This window comes from Rhinolophus sinicus, linkage group LG11 (assembly GCF_036562045.2).
Source record: "Rhinolophus sinicus isolate RSC01 linkage group LG11, ASM3656204v1, whole genome shotgun sequence".
In the NCBI taxonomy this organism is placed as follows: Eukaryota; Metazoa; Chordata; class Mammalia; order Chiroptera; family Rhinolophidae; genus Rhinolophus; species Rhinolophus sinicus.
Window position 1 is genome coordinate 44,228,368 of NC_133760.1, and position 17,139 is coordinate 44,245,506.

The 17,139-nt window shown below is 41.8% G+C and overlaps 1 long non-coding RNA gene across 2 annotated transcripts in view; it reads left to right on the forward strand.

Annotated features, from left to right (window-relative positions):
* Positions 1-4,436: 4,436 nt before the first annotated feature.
* The window catches only part of LOC109447697 (uncharacterized), a 64,535-nt gene continuing 51,832 nt past the window's right edge, over positions 4,437-17,139 (forward strand). For both annotated transcript variants that reach the window (XR_002137399.2, XR_012490191.1), the window contains exon 1: positions 4,437-4,576. This is a non-coding gene — a long non-coding RNA (uncharacterized LOC109447697). The remainder of the gene's footprint in view (positions 4,577-17,139) is intronic.

Consider the following 17,139-nt stretch of genomic DNA (forward strand, 5'->3'; position numbering starts at 1 on the left):
TTTCATCAAGCATGCCCTTAAATTGTCTAGATCCTTGTCAACAGTATTAGTCTCACAAGAAAAAAAAAAAAAATCCGTGATTGGATATAGGACGCAGGCCTGGCTGCTTAGTCACATGATCCTAGGGTTCTCAATTTGACCGGGAGGGTCAAAAAGTTTGATCCACTTTTCTTGCCGCCGAAGTACTAGATTCTTGGACTAGAAATGAAAACCATTTTCCCCCATCAGAGAAAAAGAAAAACGTTTGCCAAGACATTCTGTGTAACAGATTGTAGGGGAAGGTGCATAGGAAAATGCCCAAGGCAGGCAGTCACCACACACACACACACACACACAGCACCAAGAAGGCAAAACCTAATTGTCATGGCAAGGGAATTGGCTCTGTCCTCCCTGCTGATGACACCATCAGGGTTTGCCACTCAGACAACCAGCAAAATGCCATGTCAGGTGGCATCGTGGAAGCCCAGGGAATGTCAGGACCGGATGCATGGAGCTGAGTTCCTACTTCATTAGGTTCTTGTATGACAAGACCTTATGAAAACTTGGCTTTGTAAAGTCATGGCCCTTGAGGTGGCCACACCTGATGGTTCCAGCAACATGTCAGGTACATGGAACACTGAACTTTTAAACCAATAGCCCATGGTGGGTGGAGCACTGTGCAAACAAATCTAAATTACACAGATCGAGGTCCAGGGTGGCAAAGGTCATGGTAGTAGTTTCCTACTTGATTTTCTCTCTATGGACAGACTATTTGGATAGTTCCTTTCTACCAGCAATTTGTTTGTTAGATGGTAATTAGATTGCTTTCCCATTTATAATTCCAACTAGAACTCCAGCTATAGTTAACCAGTGGCAACTTACCAAGGGAAAATATGTCCTCTCTCCTGCCCACCCTCCCTCTCCAAGACCTTTGTAGCTTGCAGGCCACTGGCCCACTGTTTTCATGGAGCAAAACTGAGATGTAGTTTCTGATGCTCACTGGGTAATTTACTTCATGTCCACAGGCCCTTATTTCAAACAAGACTAACAATTTTTCGTGGGACTGTGAGGTCCCAGAGCATAAGCACATCAGCATTTTAGCTTCCTAGCACCTAGCACGACTCCTGGCACACAGTAGATGCTGAATAACTATTCCTTAAATAGTCCTGCATTTAGCTCATCCCAGGATGTCCCTGGAGAGATAAAGTAAATGAAATTTGAAAATGTAAGAACATTGGAAACACACACAGCTGACCCTTGAGCAACACGTGTTTGAACTGTGCAGGTCCACTTACTTCCACATGGATTTTTTTCAATAACTACTATAAACGTATTTTCTCTTCCTTATGATTTTCTTAATAACGTTTTCTTTTCTCTAGATTACTTTTCTGTAAGAACAGCGTATATAATACATGTAACATACAAAATAGGTGTTATCAATAGGATGCTTTGTATTATAAGGCCTCCGGTCACCAGTAGGCTATTAGTAGCTCAATTTGGGGAGAGTCAAAAGTTATATGTCAATTTTCAACTGTGCAGGGATCCGGTTCCCCTAACCCCCACGTTGTTCAAGGGTCCACTGTGTTGTCATTTTCAATTTCAGTGGCTAGAGATTGGAGTCTGTACAGCAAAGGAGAGACTCTGAAGGCCTTAATAGATCAGAAAAATGTTAGAAGTAGAAGAATCCATTTTAAAAAGAAGAAAAATCCACTTATTTTCTAGCTCCTAATTGTCTAGAGAGATAAAGAAACCACGGCTTGAGAAAATGTGTTGGTGTTTCCCATAATACCTAATATTTATTGAGCACCTTCTATGGCCCAGTGCTATCATAAGAAATTCATACACCATCTCATTTCAACTTTGCAGCAACCCCATAGTATTCCCATCGTATTTAACAGAGAACACACAGAAAGTTGACAAGGTTATCCAACTAGTACGAGGTCCAACCAGGAAACATGCTTAATCAGAATGAGACGGAGGCATGGCCATCCCGAGTCAGAGTCAGGTTTACATATATTTCTGTCAATTGTAATGATTTTCTCCAATGCAGCTAGATTTTCTGTATCAATATAATCAGGGTCTATCCACAAGGGCACAAGTCTTTAGTTCCTACAAATACATTAGAATTGGAAACCCATGAGCAAGATTCCATCTGCTTCTGTCATTGGAATCAATTCCGTTGCTTTTCTGAGAAAGAAATATTTTCACAAATGCCACTTCCACAACCCACAGATTTTGACTCCAGCTTTAAAAATCGGTTGTAACATTTCACTGTAAGGTTTCCAGATGCCATTAAAGCATCTCTTCTCTCTAGCTTTACAGTCACATCTGAATGGAAATTCCCAGGTAATTAATTTAACCATTTGAACCTCAGTTTACTCCTTTGTAAGATGGGAATCAACACACTTAGGCTGCCATGTTACTATGAAGTCAGTGAGATGATGTAGAAGCCTGTAAAGGGTCTATCACAAGGGACTATACGGGGGTCCCTAAATCCTACCTACAAAGCATTTGCAGTTCCTTGGACAAGTCTTAGGCTTAGCATATCCCCTTTCCAGACAGACAGGGGGGAAATCAATATTTCAAGGAAATACTGTTTCAAGCACTTCAAAACTTGAAATTATAAATTTAAAAGTTATTGCATATTTTTACCTTTCTGTGATAACCATGTTCAATGGCAACCTGAATATTCCCTACTTGAGTGGTTCCAGGCATACCTTAGGTGACTCTATTCCCAGCGCATTTATTTTAAACCATCCTAAAATGTAGATTTTCACTCATTGAGGCTCACTTTCTGACAATCCATTCAGAGCAGTGAGGTTTGAAAACCAATCAGATAACCCTTACGATACAGCCCCACCCACCTGGCACACGTAGTAGCTTCTATTTTGCTGACACGAGCCTGGTGACACGCTCCCTGAGACTGAGCCATTGAAAGGTGCCATCATGGCTTTCAGGGACCTTAAGATCTAAAACAAACATGATGACATCTCAAGGCAATATGTTTAAGAACAAATCAGAACATGTATACAGTGCAAATATGTGGGAAAGTTCTCTGATTCTCATATTTAAAGTAACTGTTTTTCTGAATTAAAGCAGAGTATAAAGATTTTCAAAATTCAAATAGATCAGAAATAGGTCAGCAGAATCTCAAAGTGTCCCATTGATCTACCTTCTGTAACCAGTGACTGCAGGATATTCTCGTGTGTGTGTGTGTGTGTGTGTGTGTGTGTGTGTGTGTGTGTGCATGTGTGGGTATATGGAAGCCAGACAATTAAGTGTGTGAACTTTCCACCAGGTAAGTGCACAGTGGAAAGTTCATCAACTTAATTGTCCAACCTTTTCGTATACATATACACACTGAAAATATATAGTGAACATATATACACAGATAAGCAAGCTTTTTGTTTTTAAATAAAAGATGAATCATGCGGTACCAACTGTTTTGTAGCTTCCATTACTCAAAAAATCTGCCTTTTGAGGAACCTTTTCCTGCCTTGTGTTTATTGGAACCTTTGGACAGAAGAAAATGATTGGGTGTGAGTTAGGTTTTCATTACTGAGTTAGTTGTTAGGAAAGGTTTGGGTGAGGGGAAAGGGGTTGGAGATGGGCAAAACGAGCAGAGAATATGAATAAAAAATGGTTTTCAACCAGGAAGTGACATTTTATAACAGAATCGGGAAGAGAGATGAGGGTCAGGGGAATTGAACAGCCCTCAAAGCTTCCAGTTAATTCCGTGCCCCTACCCAGAATCCCAACCTGGGCTCACTATTTTCAAACAGTATCAAGGGCTTCACATATGAGCTTTGATCGCAGCAAGGAAGTAAGCAGGTGCAAAAAGGATGACTGCCATCTTTCCAACAGTCCCAGAGTGGGACCACCACTCCAGTGGAAAATAAGTGAGAATGGAAGGGAAGGGGGGAGGAGGGAAAAGAAACATGCCATTCTTTTTTTTTGTCAGTGAACACAGTGGAAATGGGTTAAGTTAGCTCAAAAGGGCTGAAGGCCCTTCTGAACTAATTGTGTTTCAGTGTTGAGAAGGAGATGGGATTTTGTGTCTCTCAGTTGGCTTCCACTATTAGCTGAAAAAATAGAAGCTCTTCTGTAAAGAAAGCGGGCAAACAATAGCTAGCTGTCACAGCCAGCTGATATCTACCTTTGATCAGCCAAATGAATGTTGCAGGCATTTCTTATAGGAAGGAGATTGCTTATCGATCTATATCAAAATATGCATGCTAATCCCAGGCAGCAGAGAGCACTTTCAAGTGGAGTTAATAATCTGATTGCTGCCCTGTCTGGAGCAATTCCCGGAACTCGGAGCTCTAATCAGTCCGGGGTCTTGCAGTCAAATGTACTTTGCTGTTTAAATTTGGATTTGTGACATTGATTGAGGAGCCCTTGTAAAGGTGTTGACAAATCAAATTGTTTGTTCCAGTAGTGTTTTGCCAGAGATCAAGTCCAAAGTAATACGCAGTGAATTTGTTCATTACTAGTAGGGTGAAGGGAATGATAAAATTCACCTGCATCGTTATCACAGACACGAGCGCCATGAAAGATACGTTCTGTCTGAGGAAAATGGAGTTTTCTGGGCGCTCCGGTGAGTTAAAAAGGGGGGTGGCCCTTCTAGACCCGGTGATATTAGATATGTTTTAAGAAAGGTAAGCCAATGAAGGTATTCCATGTTTGAGGTCAGAGCACTTTGTTTATTTAGTTGGAAAGCAAACCGAAAGGTGGGCAGGTCGACACCATGCCTGAGTTGAAGAAGCCCTTGGCCACCAGACCCAAGCAGAAGAAGAGGCTTCATCCATGAAAAGAGGAAGTGACAAAGGAGAAAGCCAACTAGGCCTCAAGGTTGGCCCCTGTTCAGATGAGGATTGGTGGTCATCTCTACCTGTTCCCCACAGGTACTTGAGGCCAGCATGAGTGGAAGGAGCGTCAGTAAGTCTGTAGGTCTCGATGGCCCTGCATCTGTAGTGAGGCTGGTTTGGCAGGTGCTCAGGGGACTGCCTTAGGCTGGGTTGTCCCAGCAGCAGACCCTGAGACTAGAGTGGAGTGCGACAGGTTTATTTTGGAGATGGTCAGGGAGTAGGGAAGTGAGACAGGGGGAGGGAAGGAATCCACTCCAGGATGCATTCATGCAGGTCATTACTGAGGTCACCCACTGCTCAGCCCTGCTAGCGACTCTGACATGGCAGAAAAGGGAGGAAGAGAGGGAAGCTGGGGGAGGGGAGGAGCTCTCCTCCAGCAAGTACTTGGGCTTCGTAACACAGGGTAGTGTTATTGTGGCAAGGTGACTGGACTTTCGAAATGCTGCTGCTTTTGCTAGTCCATGCTGTTAGGGGTCAGGAGGGGACATGCCCACTGACTGAGATTGTGGGGACAGAGTGATGTTTCATATTCTACTTTTTTACATCACCTAGCCATAATTAATACTAATAATTACCCTTTAATAACAATGATATTATCTGCTAACACTTACTGTATACCTTTCACGTGCCAAGCACTTTTTTTAGTGTGCTTTAAACACACTGTCTGAATGTATTTTTCATCTGCAGGTTGTAAGCCTTTAGTGGAAGTAAAACAACTGCCTGGGTTGCCTGTAAAAAAGAAGAGGACAAAACAGAGTAGATTAGAGTGGGAAATATGAAAGTGTATAATCCATTGCAAGGATTAGTTTTGTTTAATGAAAACTTTGTTTCAAGTGTGTGTGTGGGTCACAGTGGTAAAATATATTTCTCACTTCGAGTCAAGGACTGTTAGAGATAGGCTGAATTTTCTCATTTAAGTCCTATGATAGTTCTCTAAGGTTGATGTTGCCACCCCCACTTTACAGGTGAGAAAACTGAGGTTCCAAGCAGTTGCATAACCTACGCAAGTTCACACAGCAAGAAAGCGACAGACCCAGGGTTTAATTCACTCACACAATGTTTGCTTCCCCCACTAGCAACCAAGACACCGTCAACTCTCCACGGCAAAGAAAACGTAAACCCTGCGTTGGGAAGCCTCCGCGACCATCTGCTGGTCCAGAAGGCTCGCAACTGTTCTTTTCATGTTTGTAAGGAGAGTTTGGTAACAAAACCCATTTAATAGCAAACTGGAAGACAGCAGAGTGCTCCTTGGCATTGGAGCGTTGTTGATGTCGCCTTAATTTATAACATGGCAAATGGTTAGGCAGATGGCATTTAATGTATTCCCAGACATAAACACGAGGCTGACGTTGTACGTGAGGTATGTTCCTGAGCTTCCATAAACTCCGTAGGGGGTAAGCCCGCTGGTCCTTCTGCACATGCGCAGTATTAACCATTCAGCGACACTGGCGGGGACACAGGGAACTGGGCCAACTCACTGGAAGAGCTGCAGAGTGACTTATGTCACGGGCTTTCCAACTCATCCCAAATAACACTGACCGTGACTGAAATATTTGATGTTAGTCACTAATGCCAAAAAGCAAGCAACCTGGGGGCTGGGCCACATCCTGCCTGTCGCAAGTCAGGTAACTGTTTTTCAGACAATGGACTTTCTATTTTAGAACGGTTTTTAGATTTACAGAAACACTGAACAGGTAGTAGAGGGTGTTCCCCTTATTATTAACATCTTGGTATGTTTTGTTACAATTAAGGAACCAATGCTGATGCATTATTATTAACTAAAGTCCATAGTTTGTTTAGATGCCCTTAGCTTTTACCTGATGTTCTTTTTCAGAAACCCCTCCAGGGTACCATCTTACATGACACTACAAGACTCCTTTTGGCTGTGACAGTTTTTCAGACTTTCCTTGTTTTTCTTGACCCTGACAGTTTTGAGCATTACTGATCAGATATATCGTAGGACGTCTCTCTATTGGAATTTGTCTGATGGTTTGGTGGTTGTTTTTTTCATGATTATATCGGAGCCATGGGTTTGGGGAAAGATCACAGAGGTAAAGTGTCATTTTTAATCACATCGTATCAAGGGCCCATACTATCGACCTGACTTACCGTGCTGTTCAAGTTGAACTTGGCCACCCGGCGCAGGCAGTCTGTCAGGTTTCTGTCCCCTCTTTCCATACTGTCCTTCTGGAGGGAAGTCCGGTGTGGAGCCCCCACTTGAAGATGCAGTATCGACATAATTTATTTGGAATTCTTCTTGATGGGAGATTTGGCTCATCTCTATTTATTATTTTATTCAATTATTTATTAGTATTTATTAATTTATTCAATTATGTGTGTATATCAGTGTGCACTCATGCATATTTATTTTATACTTTGGGTTATATTCCAATATTGTGTTTCTTTGCTCAATTCGTTTCGGCTTTGACTGTTGGGCGCTTTTAGTTGGTTCCTGTGCCCCTTTGACATACGTCCATCAATGTGTTGAAATGTTTTGTTGTTGTTGTTGTTGTTTTTAGCATTTCCTTACTTTCTGTGACTACAAAATGCTCCAGGTTCATATTATTAATTTCTCACCCTAGTCCTAGAATCAGCCATTGCTTTAAGAAGTCCAGATAACTTTTATTGGAAGATATTATCAGATACAAGATCTGAACATTAGATGGGTTTGTAACTATGGGGTTGTCATTGCGTCTAAACCCTCTCAGCTGACAGAGCAAAGAAAAATAGTTGTATCTACAAATCCAGGTATGCACACATTTCTATACATATAAGGTGTGATCACAAAATACGGTGAATGTTTAAATAAAAAAATTATTACAGTAAAACACACATTGCCATTAACTCCCCCTTCCCAAAGTACCTCCCCCCAGCTTCAAACACACTTATCCCGTCATTCTTGCCACTTTCTGAAGCAGTTCTGGAAGTCCTCTTTCGTGAGTGTCTTTACTTCATCCTCCATCATGACAATGCTCTGTGTCATACAGCACTTCTGGTACAGCAATTTCTGTCAACTAAAAATATTATGGTGTCTCCTCATCCACCTTATTCACCAGATCTGGCACCATGCGACTTCTGGCTCTTCCCCAAAGTCAAAATGACCATGAAAATGTTTTGAATCAATTCAGGACATGCAGGCAGCTATGACAGCACAACTAAAGACACTCACAAAGGAGGCCTTCCAGAACTGCTTCAGAGTGTGGCAAGAATGGTGGGATAACTGTGTTGGAAGCAAAAGGGAGTATTTGGGGTGGGGGTGGGGTTAATGGCAATGTGTCTTTTCTGTAATAATTTTTTTATTTAAACATTCGTCATATTTTTTTATCACACCTCCTATTTCTATGTATAACCATCTCTGTTTGAAGATAAACATGATTTTTACTGATAGCTCCACCTCTGACCCATTGCCCCATGGATCATTCTAGTCTCCTTCCCTTATTTATGTAAATTCCCACTACAACATTGAGAAACAGGTCTCCCACCACTCACCATCCATTTAATTAATCATTCAATCCCAATATGCATATGTAGCATAATCAGAATTGTTAACCTGTACTCCCACGGGATACAAGTTTATCAATGAGAGTACCGTGCTTGTGACAGCTTCATTTTGCCTATGGTCTTAGACTCCATTTCCCAAGTTCCTTATGTCAGCACCTTTCCCCATTCCCTCCAGTGATGTTGTTTTACACATTTGAAATACACTTAGAGTCTCTTATTATAGTCTGCATTATTTCCTGGGATCTCCTGCCCTCCTAAATTATTTGTTTCAAAGTTTCGTACGTTAAGGTTGACTTGTGCTATACAGTTCTGTGGGTGTTTACAAATGCTTGTTGTGTCCGTACAGAACATTTTCACCGCCCTGAAAAATCCTCTGTGCTTCATCTCTTCATACCTCCTCCACTTCTAAACTCCTAGCAGTCGTTGACCTTTTTACTGTCCCTATAGTTTTATCTTTCCCAGAATGTCATATAATTGGAATCATATACTATGTAGACTTTTCAGAGAGGCTTCTTTCACTTAGTAATGCACATTTAAGTTTCCTTCATGTCTCTATGTGGCTTGATAGCTAATTTTTTATCACCGAATAATGTCCCATTGTATGGATGTACCACTATTTATTTATTCACCATGGAAGGACATCTTGGTTTCCTGCAGTTTTTGGTGAATAACCCAAATAAAGCTGCTATAAGCATTCATGTGCATATTTTTGTGTAAACAAAAGTTTTCAACTCAATTTTGAAAGTACCTAGGCGTGAAATTGCTGTATCATATGGTAAGACTATGCTTAACTTTGAAAGAAACTGCCAAACTGTCACCCAAATAGCTGTACCATTTTGTATTCCCACCAGCAATGAAGGAGACTTCCTGTGGTGCCACATCCTCACCAGCATGTTCAGTGTTTTAGATTTTAGCCATTTTAATAGCGATCCTCATTGTTTTAATTTGCAGTTCTCTGGTGACTAATGATAAGAATCTCTTCATATGCTTTTTAGCCATCTGTATATCTTCTTTACTGAGGTATGTGTTCAGCTCTTTTCCCCATTTTTAGTTGGGCTGTTTGTTTCTTTTATTGTTGAGTTTTAAGATTTTTTTGTATATTTTAGATAGCAGTCTTTTATCAGCTTTGTGTTTTGCCATGATTTTCTCCCAATGTGTGGCTTGTCTTTTCCTTTATTAACAATCTCTTTTGCAAAGCAGTTTTTAATGTTGATGAAGACCAAATTATCATTTTGTTTTTCTTTTACAGATTGTGCTTTTGGTGCTGTATCTAAACACTTACCACCAAATCTAAAACCATCTAGATTTTCTTCTGTGTTTACCTTCTAGATGTTTTATACTTCCAAGTTTTTCATTTAGGTCCATGATCCATTTTGAGTTAATTTTTGTGAAAGTGTTTACATTCACTTTCTTGCATATAGAAGTCAAAATGGTTTCATTTGTTGAAAAGACTGTCCTCCATCTTTTCTTCATTGTGTTTTCTTCATTGCTCTTTTGTCAAAGACCGGTTGACTATATTTATGTGGGCCTGTTTCTGGGCTCTGTTCTGTTCCATTGAGCTGTTGGTCTATTCTTTCACCCACACCATCCTGTCTTGATTACTGTAGGTTCATAGTAAGTCTTGATGTTGGGTAGTGTCAGTCCTCCAACTTTGCTTTTTATTTTCAGTATTGTGTTGGCTATTCTGAGTCTTTTGCTTTTTCATGTAAATTTTAGAATCACTTTTTCAATATCCACAAAATAACATGCTGGGATTTTTGACTGGGGTTGGGTTGGGTCTATCAATTGGGAAGAATGACATCTTAATGATATTGAGTTTTCTAACAGGTAAATTATTTTTTTACCAGACTTACTAGGGCACAATTGACAAAATAAGCTGCACATATTTAAAGTGTACAACTTGACAAATTTTCATGTATGTACGCAGTTTTGAAGCCATCACCACAGTCAATATGATGAACAAATTCATCACCCCCAACAGAAGTTGCCCCTTGTCTCTTTGTAATCCCTCCCTTCTCACTCCACCCCCAGACATTGATATGATTTCTGTTACTGCATATTAGTCTACATTTCCTATAGTTTGATACAAATGCAGTCATACGACATGTATTTTTGTCTGATTTATTTCTTTTACTCAGTGTAATTATTATGAGATTCATAAATGTTATAGCATATGTCCATGGGTTATTCCTTCCCATTGCTGAATAATATTCAGTTGTGTAGATATACCACAATTTGTCTATCCATTTGTCGGTTGAAGGACATTGAATTGTGTCTAGCTTTCAGCTATTACAAATAGCTGCTATGAACATTTGTGCACAAGTCTTCATACAGACACATGCTCTATGTTTCTTGGGTAAATACCTGGAAATAGAATGATTGGATCATATGATAAGCATAAGTTTACCTTCTCTAGAAACTGCTGCCTCATGTTCATGAATGCATTCATATGTCACAACCAAATTCCAAGGAGCGTTGTGAGATGTTAAAACTAACCATCTTCCAGCTGTTCTTTGACCGATGAAGGAAGTGGTATAGCACCAGTTGAAACCACTGGCCTCAGAGATTGAGAGAATTCAAGCCCAAGTCATCACCCTCCAAGTCTTCTCCACTTTTGGCTGGGGATATCTGTTATTATGTTTGGGGACAGAAGAGTTTTCTCTGGTGCACATGGTTCTGGCCCCTCCCCTTGTGCCAATGGTTTCATAATTTTAGTATAGGTTCTAAGTCTCTAGGGTTTTCAAAGTCATTCTATTCTACTTTCAGTGACATGACATCTATCTAACATGTTGCTCCAAACACACTGCTTTTGGGAAACCTTTCAAATCTTGGTCTCTCTTCCTAAAGGTTTTGGATTTCTTTGAGTTATGTTTCCTTTGAGGGAAAAAAAAAATTGTGTGTGCTCTTCTGGCTTATGTCTCCTGAGTTCTGGGCCCCTTGCTGCTTCTTTCCAGGGCTGTTCCTTTCCATTCCTCGCTCCTGTTTCTTGGACTAAGGGTATTTATTGAGCACGTCTCCTTGCCCCTTAAGTCACTACCACAATTGTTTCTGGATAATGATAATATAATACATTTTGAAGTCGGTGATGTTTTCTTTTTCCTTTTTCCGTAATTCCTAAAATTATCTTTATTTTTTTTAACCTAGGTAATATTTCAATTTCTTTCTCATCAGAGAGATTTGGATGGGTCAAAGGCAGTAAAATTTTGCAATGGTGTTCCATGTGTCAGCATCAGTAACTTCTGAGGTCACACGGGTGAAGTTGGGCCGTGGTACCATGAAGGGCTATGAGTGCTTCGTGTGATAGAAACCTTCCCTTCCTCCTCCGCTCTCTTCCACTCCCCCTTCTCTCCCTCTCTTTCTTTCAAAAATAGCAACATAACTCATCTATTCTATATACTGGAGGTGCCAAAAAATGTGTACACATGATTGTATTCATCTTTTGTTAGCGGCATATATTGAGTATTATAATTTTAATACAGTTTTTTCCTTTCTTAAAGTGTGTGTACATTTTTTGGCACCCTCTGTATGTATGGTGTGTTTATAAATATGTGTGTGTGTGTATATATATATAAGTTATAAATACATATACATTTTACATATAATTTATATTTTATATAATTTATAAGTGTTATAAATTAAATGTATATCTGTATATTACATGCACATATAAATTATATATATATAATTTATATATATATGTAATATATATATATTACATATATATATATATATATATATATATATATATATATATATATATATATATATATGTATATTGTGTTTCTCTGAAGAATCCTGATTAATATAACCCCTAGCCTAGAACAGGTCAGAATGAAAAGCATAGTGATTAAGTACTTATCTCCAAAGTGTGAAAGACTTGAACTCTGGAAAACACAAAGAGAATCCGTTTTAGTGTATGAAGAGAATAATAGTATTTCCATTTTTATCTTTAGCTCATTATTTTCATATTTCTGTTTCGGGCATGTTATATAAAGTGGATAATACAGTCATGCATGCAGATAATTTATAAATAACTAAATAGGTATCAATGGAAATGTACGTTCACTCATTTTCTTCACAATGGGATGGGCAGTAAAAATGTTTGATCATCACTAACCTTGGAGTTAGACTTGGGTTCCTCAGAGCCACCCCACCTACTGCTGCCTGCATTTGGGGGATGTTTTGGAACCTCTCCCATCCTCCACAGGTCCATCTGTGAAATGGGAGGATGGTAATAGTAAAAATACTTGAGTATTATTAACTCACAAAGTTAGATGAGGGTTAAAATTGATCCTGCACCTGAGAGCCGGGCCTTTGGTGCGTGAGGGAGGCGCTCCCTCTCGGCTTTGTATCCTTTCTCACTCTAGGAAACCCCTTGCCTCATCCTGCTGCCCATGGAGCACTTGGTATGTACCTGGCACACAGAGCTCACTGGGTCACTCACTGGTGGCCGCCAGCACTGATAGTCCCTCTCTCAGCCCAGCCCCAGACTGTGAAGCCCCAACCACGACACTTTCCCAGGAAGCCACAGATACTGAGTTTCCCACATCCCCAAGCCTTGATGTTCAGAGCATGCGCGGTTGGCCTCTCTGGAGTGGAGGCTCAGCTCCCACCAAGCCTCACGCTGGCGGCCGGTCCTCCCCACATCAGGCGCGCTCTTAAACATCTGTCGGTGGCGTGATTTATTCTATTTTAAAATGAGGTTTTCAAACAACTCACTATCTTAATTTTAGCAGTTCAGCTCCTTTGTATGTTAACAATACCAAACATGCAAATGAGCTACCACTTTGCTTTCTAGCAAAAATGTTTCTGTGCAAACACTTGATTTTATAACGCACTTTGCAGCTTTCTCCTATAATTAGTTGTTAAATCTATATTTGACTTTGTCTAAATGGTTGCATTGCAAGGCTGCTTTTCTTGCCTCTCACTCTGGCTAATTCATCTTATCCCAGCCCATGCCTGAACAGGGCTGTGCTCTCCGGGCCAGCTTTCAGACTGAAGGCAAAAAACAGGAACCGCACCGGAGTCAGGCTCCGGTTGTACCCAGAGGCCCCAAAGACTGCAGGTTGGGTCAGGTTCCTGCCGCGTGTCTCTCATCTTCTTTGGATCAGCAGGTCAGCCATCGCGTCGTGCTCTTCTCATGGTGAGGGCAGAAGTACAGGAGGGCAACGTCCTCTAGCTTCTGCCTGCATCACGCCTTCTAGCATCCCAAACCAAGGGACGGCAAGTGTATTCCTCCCACCAGGAGGCCAAAGCAAGTCGCAAGGTCAGTTCAATAGCAGTGGGTGAAGAAGTATATTCCTCCTGTGGCAATGAGGGTGGGGAAGAGAGAGAGAGTGTGTTCAGAGCAGCCTTCTGATCTAGGACAGGTACCAAAAGCGCTCTAGAGGAGAAGCTTAGGGCTAAAGGCTGTTCATTCTTGCAGTAGAGATTTATTGAGTGCCAACTTCACCTTGGTGTACTAGTGGTGCAAGAGTCTGAGCAAAAGATGGCACGAACCCACCTTGCCTGTTCTCACAGTCTAGACACAGAAGTCATTGAGGCCAGCCCCAAACCCACGATGTCCTACACATTGTGGGGCCTGAAGTATATTTGATTTTGGAGCCCTCATCAAGTAAAAAAACTGCAGAGGCATGAGCACAGATGTAGGAATGAAAGTAATGTTTATTTAGAACAAGAAAAGAAATGACAAAATACTACATTTTTTAAATCTACAACATCCAGCAAAATAATATTTTAAATAACTGCCTACCCCCACCCCGCCCCCATCACACTTTTTCCCTACAATTTTGGCTGTACACTCTACCTCTTCCTATGATGATGGCTTTGTAATCTTTTCTGTGGAGAGAATAGAAAGGCCATTCTGTCCTTCCTCTAGTGTGGTTGATCCAAATAACAAAAGTGATGCTTGGGATGCATGAAACATGCAAGTTCACAGACAGCTGTACTCACTGAAGGGTACAGCTTTGTACTCTTCCAATACAATATTTCTGAGAAATTGTATTTCAGGGATTCTCATATAAATTTTGGAGGGTTTATAATTATACTGTCAATAAAATGCTGCTTTATTTAGCATATTCTGACAGGAAAGAGCTTCTATTTTGACTAGGACTTAATGTGAACAGAATTCCTGCTTATAATTGTGCACATCTGATAAATGTAGAATTTTTCATAGCCTGGCTTCCGGCTCACTACGTTTCTAACGTGTTTCTTCTCTCCTCTTCTCCCCTCCTAATTCTGGGGCCAGGTGCCACACGACACATTCCTATCTCTGCAGTGTCTGTCTTTGCACTTTCATGTCACGATGTAGTGAGTTGGCCCAGGAGGCAGGAGAAGTATTCCTGAACCCACACCGACCCTGGGGCAGCACGCAATGACTTACTCTCCTGGACTCTGTGAACACATCTCACTAAATCCAAGCCATAAGTGGCCCCAATGCAGGGTCCTCTTGAACAGCTCCTGTAAATGTCAGTGGCCACCCAACTCCTGTATCAGTGCGATGGGGGGCAGTTGGAGTAGAAAGAGAGCTGTCTTACCCCATTGAAGTTAGAATGTCCAGTTTTGCAAATTTTACAGAAACGTGTTACCTCAGTCTGTTCAGGCTGCTATCGCAAAATACCATACCCTGGGTGGCTTGTAAACAGCAAACGCTTATTCCTCACAGTCCCGGAGGCTGGGAAGTCCAAGATCAAGGTGGCAGCAGACCGTGTCTGGTGCAGGCCCAGTTGCTGGAAGGAGGCCGTCTTCTAGCGTAACCTTGTGTGGCAGCAGCTCTCTCAGGCCTCTTTTATAAGTGCTCTAATCCCACTCATGACCCCATAACCACCCAAAGGCCTCATCTACTAATACCATCACCTTGACTTTGGTGTGGGGGGGACACAAACGTTCAATCTGCAGCACATGTGACCATGTGCCCACTGCTAAGTCCCCGCCCTGGGCCTTGGAAGGGCCCTGAGAAGCAAGCTTCATTAACTTCATGGGGAGCCCAAACCTCCTGATGGGCCCCAGCACAGACTTCCGGGGTGGCATGGCTCCTGGAAGGAGCTGCTTCTGTGCTGTGCGTTGGAAACCACCAAAGGGGTGTCCAGAGCCTTCTCTCCCTTTCCGGGTTGTATCATAAACGACTTGACATATCCTCTTTCCATCCTCTCTCTTTCTACCTGTCTCAAGGTCATCCTCAAACAGTAATCGCGATTAATAGGTTGTGTCTTTCCTTGAAGCCTTGCTACTTTTTTTAAGTTATGGGCAGATATTTTACATATTTGAGTGTTATACATACTATCCCCTTACTCCCCCCTCTTCCCACATAACAGCAATATGTTGAGGAGCTTGTGTTTTTGGTGCAGGGCTTATGTTTGAGTCATTGTGTTCTGGTTCGGTCACTTAATCCTACATCCTGGGCAACGTACTTACTCTCTCTGACCTTTAGTTTCTTCATTTGTAAAACAAGGATATTCTTAGTGCATGCTTCGAAAGTGAATTGTTTCAGGTAAACTCTGTAGCTCAATTCCAAACACATCATAGGCACACTAGAAGTAGTGATTCTGGAATAAAGAATAAATGAATCCAGGAAGGAGACTTAACTGGGTCCAGGAGATCAGGGAAGGCTTCCCAGAAGAAGTAGCATTTGATCTGGGCTCTGAAGGTTGAGCAGGAGTTTACCAGACAGAGAAGGGGGTGGGGGTTGGGGGAGGTTGGGAGAGGCAAAGGATCCTTCTAGGTAGAAGGAACAGCATATATCCAAATTCACATGGGGAGTCAGAGGCAGAGGGACCCAAAAGGAGGTCAATGAGAAATGGGGTCAGGGTGCAAAGGGTGGTTGATGCACAGAGAGGCCAGGGAAGTCAACAAAGACCAGATGGTATGGGGTCCTGACGTCTATGATGAGGAGTGGGGCTTGGTCCCAGAGATGGGGGGCCATCAAAAGCTTTTAAGGCGGGAAAGACCTGGTCAGACATGAATTTAGTGAGTGTTCTACTTACAGTGTAGGGCAAGGATTGAGGAGTGGGGGCAGAGTGGAAATGGGGAGGCCTCATAAGAAGCTGCTGTCCTGTTCCTGGCAAGAAATAATGGGAGCTTGAGCTATTTGGTTCTCAGCCACGAGTCTCCCCATCATGAACAAACAAGCACCCAAACTCATAGCATTGCAAGTTGCTGCTCAACTCTTTTCTCTCAAAGCATCGGAAAAGCACCTTGCTCAGCCTACCTTAGACTCTGCAGGTGTCCAATGAGCTGACTGAGAGAGTCAGACAGCATATTTCTGCCAAGCCTGAGAAAGGTGCTGAGTGCTACCGTTGATACAGGGAAGGCTGACCTGCAGCCTAGGTTTATATTCCAGACCACCAGCCACTGTAATTATACATTAGCAGGCCCCAGAAAGGCACAATATAGATGCTCGCAGCCAGGGTCCCTCTTATAAAGGCCCTGGTCTTGGTTGGTTATTAACTATACTGTACGAAGCCTCATAAACACCTTTTTACACATACAGTGCAACCTTTCAATACAACAATCAAATGCTTTTCAACAAATTACAGTCTCCTAGAAAAGGGACCCTTGATTGCTTCCCAGAAAGAGGTGGAAGGAAACTTTAGACAGAACTTGTTCGAAGCCTGATGTTTAGAACCGTGTCGGCTTTGGAAATGCTAGCCTGGAGGTCAGACCTTGAGCAGCTCTGGGGAAATCAGGCCCAATTAATCCAAACTCGGCCAGAGAAGAAATCAGACCACAGAAATCATTTAACCTGCCTGATGGACTTCACAGAGGAGCATAATGAGCTCAGAAAAGAGAAGCC